Here is a 13,766-nt window from a genome sequence, read left to right as displayed (position 1 = left end):
TGAATGTGTGAAAGCATGCAGTCATTACGGTGTACATCATTGTAGGCTCCCTGTTTGAGTAGCTGACATTTATCACTGCTGATAGAAGGGATTTATGGTAAAAAAAATCCCACTCACCTAGGTGACAACCTGCTAAAACACAGCAGTTGCCTTTGCTGTACCAGTGTCACATATGAAAGAGAATGAGCAGGCACATTGTTATTGGAGGAAGGCTAATGGTAAGTGACAAGGGGATGGAAAGGATAAAATAGAAATTAAAAAAATAATGAAAAAATAAGTAAACCTCAAACACTCCTTAACTATGTTCAAGTGTGAGGAAAACACTGAGAATTCCATTAAAAACACAAAAGAAAAGAAAAATTTAAGATACTTTACATATTTGGCACTTTTTGTCTCTTTAATGACATGTAATTTCATCAGAGTAACTTCACGCATATCAACTGTATTTTAAATAATGTGTACATTCATCACCACATGACATATTGCCCACTAACAGAAAAGGCAAAGATGCGTTGATATCTTGTATCACTATTTTTTTAAGTGATGCCGACCGCTTTTTTATTAACTTTGCTACTTATCTGTGCTGTTTTTGAAACCAAATACTGTTTGCACTTTAAAGTATCAATTTTTAAGTGTTTTTCATCTGTTTAACTGTAAAGGGCTACACACTCAAGTGTGATAGCCTATTTTCCGTGTTGAAGGTGTTTTTATTGCTGAATTTGCTTTAACTTTGAAAAAAGTCCCAAAAAAACAAAAAAAAATCCTATCCCTCTACTCGTTTCCCACCTTTCTAGATCTAGTAAAGTCCGGTTTTCAGAGTTTGCTAAATTCTGGGATGTTTTATAAGTTCCTGTGTTGCCCAGGTCTTTCTAAGCTACAGGGAAGCTTCTCTGTTCATCAGTGAGAGTGGTGAGCTTTGGAACAGCCTGTCTGTCGCTGGATGAGTGGTTTCAGCTCAGAAGCTGTAGTTTTATTGGTCGTTTTGAACTATTTCTATCCCTTTCTTCTTTCTGATTAAAAATCCGTATTTGAGTGGTTTTGTACATTGCGCAGCTTAGCTAGGATTAATCTATTCCTCACCCCATAAAGTCTGCTCTTCAGTTTTTCCCATAGAACTAGCCAGTTCCTTAATTTTAGCACTTGAATCTGTTTTTCCGTGCTCCGCACTGGTTCACATCTGTTGTAAGCACTAAATAAGCTACAAATCACTGAAGCACTCAACCTTTCTCATTTCCTAGTGGTTAACAGTTTTGTACTTATCTTCTTCAAGTTAGTTTGAGGAAAACAGCTCTAGTACTTACTTCCCTCACTTGTCTAGAGGAAAATAGTGATTATCCAGGAATGTCCAAGGGACAGCTCCTGGGGTTCTCTCCTGTCTACCTGATGAATCAGGGCATCTTGGGGCAATGTAGCAGTTGCCTCCTGTACATTGACAACCCTCTCCTCCTACCACCCAACACTACAACCTGAGAGAGATGCATTTATCTTGCTAAACTGGAGGCAGAACTCTCTCAAACCAAGACTGAACTTCTCAGTCAAGCGGAGAAAGTAAACACTTGCACCACACCGCACTCATCACATAGTCCCACTATACCTACACCACCAAAACCTACGCACAGATACACACAAACCTTCTTGGAAGCTCTTGATAAGAATCTGCCCAAGCAGCAGAGACCTCCAAAGCAGAAACGCAAGCAACCTCCACCCCTCAACACAGACCCACTGTGCCACACAACCACAGCCCATAGGGCAAAACAATGTGCCTAACACATTAGTCATAAGTGACTCTATAGTCAGGCACACCGATGTTCCACACACCAGAATAGACAAGGAGAAGGACACTGTTAGCTGCCTGTCAGGTGCCAGGATCCGCCACATATCCCATGCACTCCTGTCTCTCCACAACAAGTACAAATATGACTCTGTCATTGTCCATGTTGGTGTGAAGGACCTGAGACGTACCTCCCTGGACTACATAAAAAGAGACATGGAGGAGATCTCCGATCTTGTAATCCAGGCAGGTATGACCCTAGCCCTGAGTATCATCCTACCTTCGCCCAGAATGATACCGCACTACTAGGACAAAATGATTGACTTCAACAATTGGCTAAGCTTCTGGTGTCATTCTGTGGGGATCCAGTATATGTCTGCCTGGGATGACATGGTCGACAGGCCATGATGCTTTGCCAGAGATGACATATACCTGTTGCCCCTGGGATTCCGGATACTGGCTAAGGCTCTTGCTGCCCCTATAGTGCCTTTTTTTAGACAAGGTCCAAACAAACCCACCACCATAACAGATACAAGCAAGAAAAAAACTGAGGCTAATGCTACTCAACGTTAGAAGTCTAACCCTCAAAATGCACTCACTCGATGCACACCTTAAAATGAACATCGATATATGTGCAGTGACTGAAACCTGGTTCAGGGCTCCAGTGAGCACCCCTGCATTACCAGGATATAACTCATACCATAACTTTCGGCCATCTAACCAGGACCAGAACACCAAGGGAGGAGGAGTGTCCATATTCATTAAGGATATCCACACCTCCAGGCTAGTTGCCCAACATAATGCATCCGAAACTATCCAAGTGCAGCTCACTCTGTGCAGAACTGCAATCCATATTGTAGCTTGCTACAGATCCCCCACCATGCCCCAGGATTCCTACTCCTCTTTTCTTGATGTACTGGAAAATATTAGGGTACAACCAAACATCCTGTTAATGGGAGATTTCAACTACCCCACCATTAACTGGGAAAACTATTCATGTACCAACTCCTTCGCTCAATGCTTTCTAGAATTCATAAACTTCAATGCCCTGGATCAACTTATCCACACCCCCACCAGGGCCAGTAATATCCTAGAACTAGTCATTACCAACATGAGTGGCTGGTGTTCCACATTTGAAGTCAACTCTTCGTTGGTCAGATCCGACCATAAGCTAATCACCATAGATATCCACATCCTGCCCCCACCCCCCATTAAGGAAACCACTGTAAAAAAATGTCTCTAAAGTCAGCTTCATGCTTCTTAAGACAGAAGTGACAAACTTCACAACACCAGTGCAGATGGAAAATACAGTTACGACTGCCGAATCTTATGCAAATGCACTCTATATGCACTTACACAAGTGCATGGCTCATGCTATCCCTAGCAGAACCAAGATGCTATCCTCCAAAAAAGGAAGCCAATCTGGTGGACCCCTGCTATAAACAAACTCTACAACAGAAGGAAGAAACTGTTGCAAAAAGAGAGTAAAATCTCATGAGTGGAGCAGCTTCCTAGTCAGCCTCAGTAAGAAGCTGAGATCCCTCATAAAATCCTCCAAAGCCAGCCATGAAAAAAAGATTGCCACTGACTCTAAGGACAACCACAAAGCATTCTATAGCTATGCCAAGTATCTCTGCAGCAACACCCAGATATGCTCTTGAGTTGCAGCACAATGGCACGAAAATTATGGAACCAACTGATATCACCACCATCTTGGCTGATAGGTTCAGTGCCAACTTTACTCCCCCCGCTCACCCACTAAAGGGCCCATATCCATACCAGAAGAATGCAGTGCCCCTGTAATCACAACTGAGCAGGTAAAAACTGCACTCTCCAAAGCCAAGAACACAACATCCATGGGACCGGACAACATCCTAGGCTGCATTCTACACGAACTTCAGAATGAACTGCCCCCCCCCCCCCACCTAAGCACCATGTTCAATCACAGCCTGACGTCAGGCTTTGTATCCACTGAATAGCGCACAGCAACAGTTATACCACTCCACAAAGGCGGAGCCACCATGGACCCCAGGAACTCTCAGCCTATTAGCCTGACAAGCCTGGTTTGCAAGGCCATGGAATGTATCATCATGGAATTCATAAACAAAGACATTGGTAACCTCCAACCTCTGGACCCACCCAGTTCAGGTTTGTGAAGGGCAGATCATGCCTCCTGAACCTGATTGACTTCTTTGAAACAGTCAACAAAGCCATAGATGAGGGTAAGACAGTTCATACAGACTATCTTGACCTCACCAAGGCTTTTGAAACCATCTCCCATTCTGGAATCATAGATAAACTCACTAAACTGGGTATAAATCCATATGTCACAAGGTGGGTTGCCAACTGGCTCACTGACAGAACTCGCGCTGTAAAAGTTGCAGACTCCAAATCTGACTTCAAACCTGTGACGAGTGGAGTACCACAGGGTTCAGTCTTGGGTCCTCTCCTGTTTGGTATCTACTTCTCTGAAGTACAGGCTAACACAGAGAGCCTCTGACTGATGAAGTTCGCAGATGACTGCAAATTAGGTACCATAGTCGGGTCCCCAAATGATGTGGACATCTTACAGAAGGGCCTCACTGAGAATGATGCCTGGTGTCAGAGCCACGGCCTCAAGCTCAATGCCAAAAAGTGCATTGTCATCCTCTTTGGTAAAAACTCTGTACCCATGAACTACCACATAAGTGGCAGTCCACTTAATGCCAAAGGTGTGATAAGAGACCTTGGGACTCAGGTGGACTGTAGTCTCCCCTTTGATTATCACATCACCACAGTAGTCAGGAAAGGGTTCTTATCCAGGAAAAAAGAGGTCATTGATGTTCGTGTTTCACTGTTGCAGTCATCACATTTGGGTTATCTGCCTGCAGGTAGCCCTCAGCAGGCTTGAATACCAGAGTCTTGGGATTTCTGCGTCGGATGCTGTCACTTCTTCCATGACGTCAAGTTGTCAGGGGTATAAAGCATGCAGCTGACGCCATTACATCAGTCTTTCTTGCAGTGTGGCGCCCGAAGCAGAAGCAGTTCACAAGTGCCGGTTGGCCGACTCCTGAAATTTTCATTTTTCGAGTTTCAGACCTGAAGTCTTCCAAAAGATAAATATCCCGTTGGGGACCCGTTTTTCTTGCTCTAACCGATGTCAGAAAAAATTAATAATTGTCTTGCCTGTGGAAAGCAAATACCTCACAGAGACTTTCATTCTTACCACGTCACGTGTTTTGGCCCAGACAACGATGCCCGTCGCTGTTGGTTTTGTGCCTTGTTCAACGCCCGAACTATTCGTCTTCGGGCTATTTTTGTAGCTAAATTCTTTCGCTCTCGATCTCTGTACTCTTTAATGTCTTCGGAAAGCAATCCGACTACCGATCTTCTGAAAAAATGAAAGTATAAAGACAGAGTTAGACCGCATAGGTCTAAGGCTGATGACGTTGCTACCGTTAAGCTAGTCGCCAGTCTGCCGGTACTCAGTGAGGCACTTTTGCAGCCCCTGATACCCGCTTCTACAGATTTGCAGGCCACTACTGAGACCCATTCGGAGTCTGGTATGCCGCGAGATGCTTCTTCGACTATGGAACCTGTGGATGTCTCTACCTTGGATGGATTAGGAACCGCTGTGCAGGCACCGGCTTCTGAGGGTGTTTTCAGGCTTCTGATCTTCATATTAAACTAACGACTTCCTTTCAAACCAAAAATACCGAATTTCTCAGGCCTAAAGTTCGCACTATGCCTAGGAAACCGATGACCAAAGAGCATTCTAAGGACCACATGCCACAAAAACAAATCATTTGAATAGCTGAGGACCTCATTACTTTAATTGGGGGAAGTCAGCCTTCCCCCACAAAAAGACCCAGAACTGATTTTCCTTCTGATCAGGAATCTGATTACTCTGATCCTTCTGATTTCCAAGATATACCCTTATCTACCTATGAGGATTCTGATGCAGAGGATTCCATTCTGTGCAGGGTTTCACCAAAGGAAAAATCCTCTGGAGGGGAAGCAGAGGGAATGGAGGGACAATCCTGATTGCACCAAACTGGCCAAGCCAGCATTGTTACCCTCTTTTGCGCAGTATGACAGTGCTACAACCATGGCACCTGCCTCAGACTCCTTCCCTACTGTCCCAGCAGGTAGGTCAGATTCTGCACCCTCAGCTACAGACCCTGAACCTTGCAGCCTGGCTAATCCCCTGAATTCCACACCAGCAAACTTTAATAACCAGGTGCTGGATGTCATTCTTGAGGGAAGGAGGCATAGTACTAGAAAATCCTATTCGGAAAAATAGAAAAGATACTGTTCCTGGAGCTAGTCTCAGGGAATGGGCACAACTGTGCCCAGCTTGCCTCATATACTAGATTACTTAATGGAAATGCTCTACAAAGGCCCTATCCTTCTCTTCAATTAAGATCCATGCCCCTGCTATTTCATCTCATTATAATACTGAGCCTCTTCTCTCATCCTCTGGTAAAACAGTTCCTGAGAGGAGCCAAAAATTTAAGACCCCCCCCAGGAGAACTCCCACTCCAGCCTGGGACCTTAACTTTGTATTCGAAAAGCTAACACTTCCGCCCTTTGAACATGCGTCCACAGCAGAGTTAAAATTCCTCTCATGGAAAACAGCTTTACGTTTAGCCATCACTTCAGCAAGAAGAGTGTCTGAATTGCAGGCCCTTATGGCAGTGGAACCCTTCAGACAGGGTTTCCCCCAGGACTAACCCATCCTTTATGCCCAAGGTGTGTCTACTGTGGCTTTAAACCAGTCCATTCATTTGCCAACCATGTTTCCTAATCCTCAGAATAAAAGGGAAAGGATCCTGCATTCCCTGGATGTGCACAGGTAGCTTAGGTTCTGTCTGGACAGGACTAAACCTCTCAGAAAATCTGACCAGCTGCTAGTCAGCTTTGCTGCAGGAGCAGAGGGCAAGGCCATTTCAAAGCAAGCCATTTCTAAATGGATAGCACACTGCATCCGTTTCTGCTACAAGCCTCATGGGAACCCCCATAGGGGATCAGAACTCATTCCACTAGGGCTACATCTACCTCTACAGCATTTCTCAGGGAAGTCCCTACCAGGGACATCCTGGAAGCTGCAACCTGGAGCTCTGTACACACTTTGACCAAGCACTACCACTTGCCTATATTTTCTAAATCCAGAGCTGGATTTGCCACAGCAGTCTTACACAGCCTGATTGCCAGCCCTAATGCTTCATAACTACCTCCACCCTTCCTTAGCTTTGGGAATCAACCCAATGTGATGACTGCAACAGTGAAACACGAAGAACATAGTGCAGTTGTGTACACTTACCATAAATGTAGATGTTCAAGTGTATTTACTGTTGCAGTCCTGGTTACCCTCCCTCCAGCCCCCTGACTTCTCTTGATTTCTTTCCTGTCCTTTTTGTCTGGCATATCATATATCATTGGTATTTGTTTTTTGCTGGGGGTTATTACATACCATGTAATTGCATCCCACCTGACATCTGGGGCAAGAAAAACTGATGTAATGGCGTCAGCTGCATGTTTTATACCCCTGACGTCATGGAAGAAGCGATAGCATCTGACACAGAAATCCCAAGACTCTGGTATTCAGGCCGGCTGAGGGCTACCTGCAGGCAGATAACCCAAATGTGATGACTGCAACAGTGAATACACTCGAACATCTACATTTATGGTAAGTGTACACAACTGTACTTTCTCCTGTACTCGGCTCTCATTAGACCCATTATTGAATACAATGCCCCTTTTGGAATGTACCTCACAAGACATCTGCAACAGCTGGAAAGGCCACAAAAATACCTTACAAAGAGGATTATGGGAGTCAAACAGATGACCTACACTGACTGTCTCAAAAAACTCCAGCTTTACTCCATATCATATCGCCTACTCCGAGGTGATCTCTGCCTAACATGCAAAACTATGTCAACCCCAGAGCTGTTGGACATGCTACACCTAAAGGAATCCCAATCCTTCCGAGCTACATGCTCCAGGGACCTAAACCTTGTCACCACAATAAACGGAACATGCTGGAGGGATAGATTCCTGTCCCAGAGACTTCCCATATTCTGGAACAAGCTACCTTTGAATGTCAAGCAGAGTTCCTCATTAGCACTCTTCAAGAAAAATCTTGATGAGTGGATGGGAAATAGGAAATTTACCCCGGGAATCACTTCTGTAGCCCTGCTCGACAGGGGCACAGGAAAATAACCTTAATCTTCTTGGGTGGCAAAAGCCAGGGAACCTTGTGGCTAGGCTTACATAGGCCTTTGGGCTGATAGTCTAGTACCTACCTATGAATCTATAAAAAGCATCCTCCTCCTTTTCATGATCCTTCTACAACTTGGCAGGTTTCATTTTCAGCACAGATTTTATTCTAACTGAGTCATGTTGTCTTTATGTTGTTGTAGTATGTAACCTTAGTTGACAGTGCAACTCTTATATCTAATAAGGATTTCAAAATTCCATCCTGAATATTTCTAGTGACACAGTCAACCACAAAAAAATGAATATTCCTTAAATTAACATGTTTGAATTTTTATATAGTGCATTAATTCCTTCTTTATTCTTCATTGAGTAAAGATGTTCATATATCTACTATAACAGCTTGCGAGAGGTCTTGCCAACGTAGAATGCCTCACAACTGTCACAGAGGGCAACATATTCAAAAAAATGGAACTGCAATCATGATAGACAGAAAACGTTTTTTCATATTATTTGTTTTTTTTAAATAGAGGCTAGCATAAATAAACCTGAAGTACTTGCAAAACCCTTAGGGCTAATTCCTATGGGATTTGTGTCCTTGTATTTCTATCACTGTATGATATCTTACTTATAAAACATGACTTCAAAATATAGGTTGATAAGTACTTAGTAGTCTATTAATCTATGAGGATCTTAAGAAACCGAGCCTTACATTCCTGTGCTAGGTTCTAGCTCTCATGTTTTTTATATGCATAACTCAGTCATAGGCTGAAGAAGAGTATGTTGGGACATTTACATGTTTCCCCTATCCTTGAGGAACAGGGGTGCTAAACCAAGGGTAAATTTATGATTACCCATCCATTCATTCAAATTACATTTGAGTAGAGGAAGCAAGTGGCTCCTTATTGAAATGTCACCATTTGAAATGCCAAGTGCCAAAATGAAGGAAAAAAGATCGAAAATACAGTAGAAAAACAAGTCTTGAACATAGCTGTTTACATTTAAACTTTTTTGCAGAGGGGCAAGCCTTCTGCATCCCCTACCCCTTCCAAACTTATATGTAGTAACTCTGAAAGCAATATACGATGGAGAAAAAGGAATATTCCAAGAAATGGCCACCACGGGCTTAGTATCTGTAAGTCTCTGTGTTTTGGGCCCTCTGTCTAGTGGGTCCCAACATTTCAAATGTTTGAGAAGAGTAGTACTTTGCTTTATGGAGTGGAAGACAGTGCCATAAAAGTAGTATTCTCTGTGATACCTACCTACCCCTCCAACTTGTACTTTTTGTTTTGCAGAACAGATTGAGATCCCTTGAGTGGCTCTTTATAAAACCGTTTGGTTTACTAATGTCTATTAGGTCTGACAGAATAGGGTCTGCTGAAGCTCTATAAGAGGGGGCAGAGGTTGTCTCTTAGTAGCCTGTGTGATACTGAGCAAAGGAAAAAAAGACTTTGAGGTGGTCTGGATAGTTTTTATGATTTAGGCTCCGTAGTGAGAAAGTGCTATGGTAATTCCAGTTTTGACCAAGTTCACGATGGTCAAAAGACAGTGCATTGTTGACACCTGTTCTCTGATCCCCGAGTACAGAGTCAATTTTCAAAAGTTTGGTTTGAATGTGATAATTACATAGTGTGGCATGCTTGCCAAAGGATACAGTTGTACACTTATTGGAATTTAGTTTTAGTCCTTGTTTTTGACACCAGCTATTTGTTTTGGATAAGCCATCTTGCAGGGTTTTGGTGTTCTGTAGGGAGTTTATGATAGCAACAAGTTTGTAATCATTTGCAAACATGGTCAGCCACAAACCTTAACATTAACATTTACCTATGAGAAGTAAATCGAAAAAAAAGTGGCCCAAACATTCTACCCTGGGGTACATCACTAGTAACAGGTCTTTTGTAGAAAATAGAACTGCCCACAATAATTTCCTATGTTCTTTTCTGAACCAATTTGCTGTCCAGTGCCTTACATTGGGATTGACATTTAGCTGAGAGAGTTTATCTTTAATACCTGAGTGTGCAATGGTGTTGAATGTCTTTGCAAGGTCTTGATTTGAAGTGTGCACTATTTTCCCCTCATCTGTTGCTTCAATTATTCTTCAAATAAGTCAACCGGGTTAAGTAGGCAGCATCTGCCCTTGACAAGTCTGAACTAGGTTGTATCAAGAGTCTACAGGTTACCTGTATCCTTATTTATTCATTCTATAATGATCCTTTCCATTGCTTTTTAAGTGAGACTGGGCCTATAATTATCCAGGACCATGGAAGCCCTACCTTTGTGCAAGGGAATGACTGTTGCTGTCCTCTATTCATCCAGCATAAAGTATGTTTTGATGCTGATACTAGATAGCTTCTATAATGGTTTGTAATGTTTCAGGCTGATGAGTAGGCAACCTGGTGTGTTCTGTGGACCCAAAGGGGTAGTGTTCATGACCCTAGAAAGCACCTTTGGAACTTGTTGCTGGGAGATTGGGGGGAGGTATCAGTATAGAATCTGGGAATATTGGGAGGGGGTTAGATTGAATTAAATTTGTCTGCTAGCTGACTATGTTCTCAGTGTCAGATATGTAATATTTACAATTAGCTCTGCACAGTGCTGGTCATTGTTTCTGAGAATTTTTAACAGTTAAAGAAAGTTTTGACATGTTCCTTTGATTGGGTGGCGTTTTTTTTACTTATCTGGCTTTGGTTGAGTTGATGAGGGTCTGGACTTCCTTGTTTGGTTTAGAAAGATTGTTTTTTTTGGTATCCTGAAAGTTAGATTTATTTTTGCATGCAGTAAATGTTTTTTTTTTTATTATAGAGCCTGTTTATATTTGGGTAACACCATAGGGGGTTATTTTAGAATTTGGTATTGTACTTATTTCAGAGGAGGACAGATCTGTCTATGCAGCTATTTACACATGTGCATAGAATTTGACTTTGAAGGATTCCACATAAGCCATGGAGTCATAAAGATTGAGGGGGGCTTTTGAATTTAGCCAAATCATCACTCAGTTTATGTATTAGCCCTTGCATAATTTTTGATCACCACGGTATTGGAAGATGCTTTATATATTATTGTTATATATAGTGTATGTATTAATATCTTCTAAACTGTATTCAAGACTATATATATATATATATATATATATATATATATATATATATATATGTGCATATACACACAGTGGATGTAAAAAGTGTACACATCCCTGTTAAAATGCCAGGTATTTATGATATAAAAAAATGAGACCACAATAAATCATTTCAAAACATTTCCTACCTTTAATGTGACCTATAACCTGTACAATTCAATTGAAAAACAAACAAATCTGTTGGGGGGAAAAATATAAAAAACATACAATAAGCTGGTTGCATAAGTGTGCACACCCTTAAACTAATACTTTGTTGAAGAACACATTTATGAACATCTCTATGAGATTAGTAAAGGAAAACCCAATAATACACTGGCCAGACATATCACGGAGCATCCAAACCGTACTTTCAAATTCACGATTCTGGAAAAAAATAACCCTGGATCCTAGGGGGTGAACCATGGCAAATTTTGTTGGAAATAAGAGAAACATATTGGCAACTGTATTGGAATACGCATGTGTAGGGTTGGGTTTAAATGAGCATATTAGCATGGCACCCATTTTGAAAATGAGAGCACTGAAACAACAATAGTGGTCAGATGTTTAGTTGTATGCTCTGTACATGACTTGTATAATGCTTTATTAATGCGCTGTTTTAGTGAGCTATATATTGATGTATTCATTTACACTTTGTGCGTCATTTTATGTGTATTTTTTTAGAGCAAAAAATATTCAAAAAAAAAAAAAAACTTGATGTGTAGTTCTCATATTCTCAAGTCTTGACTATCGGGCTTTAAGCAGTCGAGTTTTAAAAATTTTTTCAGTGGTTTTCTTTGTTACGTTTAGGCTTCAATGATAGTGGGTGTGGTCTGATTTTAAGTTGGTATTGGAAAGTGATATAGCGGACTGCGGTGGTGGTGCTGCGGTAGCGTTGTCACCTCACAGTAAGACGTTGTCCTGTTCGATTCTCAGCTAGATCGTCTTCTGTGTGGAGGCATGCGTGAATGGGCGTACCTTCGTTGAAGGTTGTGCGTCAGGGCCGGCAACTAGGCACTTAAAAATCTACTGCCAATCATTAGCGGACCGGAGTTCCTCTGTGGCGACCCCTAACTGGGAAAAGCCGAAAGACACAACAACAGCAACAACATTGGAAAGTGATGTAGCATGTGACTTTCATAAGGGTATATAAATTGTTTTTTAAATTGATGACATTATCTGATGTGGTTTTGCAGTATGTGAAAGGAAAGCACTTATCTTTAAGGAATAAAGTTATTTTTGGAGTATACTGCCACAGCCTGTCCTGTCTGCTTTTGGATTTTTCAATATAATGTTTTTGTTCGTGTGAATATTCTTCGCTTCTGTAATCCACTTTCATTGCTGCTAAAAATAAGTAGTGCTTTATAATTCAACTGCACAGTGTCTCATCCAGGCCCCTGAACTTCTGCAGTCACAGCTTTGGGACGTGCATCTAGTCCCTTGAGTTCTGCTTCCACTTGCACTGTAAGCTTTCTAGTCATAAGTACAAAGCCACTCTGTCCAGAATGAAGAAAACCCCTCCTTAGTGTGGCTGCTTTGTAGAAGGGGATTTCAGCTGTTGTAACATCTGCACAAATGGCTGTAGTCTTTACTTGAGAGCCAGCATCTCTGTGTCTGTTTGAGAAGGTGATTTATTTTTCAAACATTTCAGATCAGACAGTTCTGAGAAATGTTCCACTGGACAATAACCAAACGTGATTTTCAGTGTAACTTTGGAGCACATTGGTTTAGAATCTTAATAAATAACCCAAACTCACTTTGGTTAGAAACAGTGAGAGAGGGAGAACCCTTATTAACATGCCACTGACCTTCATCTTAGAACCAGTTATTAACTGGAGCCCACAGCCTGTTAGGTATATTTTTCTGGGAGTACATCACATCATGGACTATAAAATCTCAGGGACCATGGAGAGGGCAGATGTGATGCCCTCCCTGTAATCAAAGCAATGTCACGGTCTTAAATGCACCTGCAAGGGGGCATGTACTATAACAGTCCTGCAGTCAAGTCTTTCCATCCCCTTGGGGTAGTGAAAATGCCACCGGTTTTCAACATCTTTCAACTTTTTTTTCATCATGGACAGTTTTGATACCAAATCACTCATCACTATCCACAGGTGGACCACTTGGTGGCTGTATGAGAAAAACTTGTTTATCCAATTATAAAAATTTCCCCACCAAGCTGCCCAACTTCTTCTGTTTTATATATATATATATATATATATATATATATATATTTTTTTTTGGCTTCCTTCATCACTTTCATCTTAGTAGACTTCTAAAACCGAGTGCATATCTGTTTCCTCAAGTCCCTGAATCATTTAGCTAGACTGCATTCATTATTGCAGGTAGCATTTTCGCTATTCACAAGATAGTCTAAATAAACTCCTCTTCATACTGAATAACTGCCACTGTTTACTGTTTGGGCCCATAGGATACTTGAATATGGAAACTGTCGAGATGCTATTAGCTCATTCCTGTTCATTGGATACATTTAAATATTTACCACCAGTGGGTTAGGATGTCTTTACAGTTCAACTTGTATAATCTAGGCAGAACATGGATTTTGGCTCCAGATTTAATTTTACTACTTCAACATTTACTAATTTTCTTCATAAAATCAAACCTGTTTACATACATACCTCAACAAATAAATAAATTAACTCTATACAAAGAATTCCTATTGCTAAG

Source organism: Protopterus annectens, chromosome 6.part0 (genome assembly GCF_019279795.1).
Source record: "Protopterus annectens isolate FY-2018-M chromosome 6.part0, PAN1.0, whole genome shotgun sequence".
Classification (NCBI taxonomy): domain Eukaryota; kingdom Metazoa; phylum Chordata; order Ceratodontiformes; family Protopteridae; genus Protopterus; species Protopterus annectens.
The sequence above is the reverse complement of the archived record's forward strand: the minus strand, read 5'-3'. Positions refer to the sequence as shown.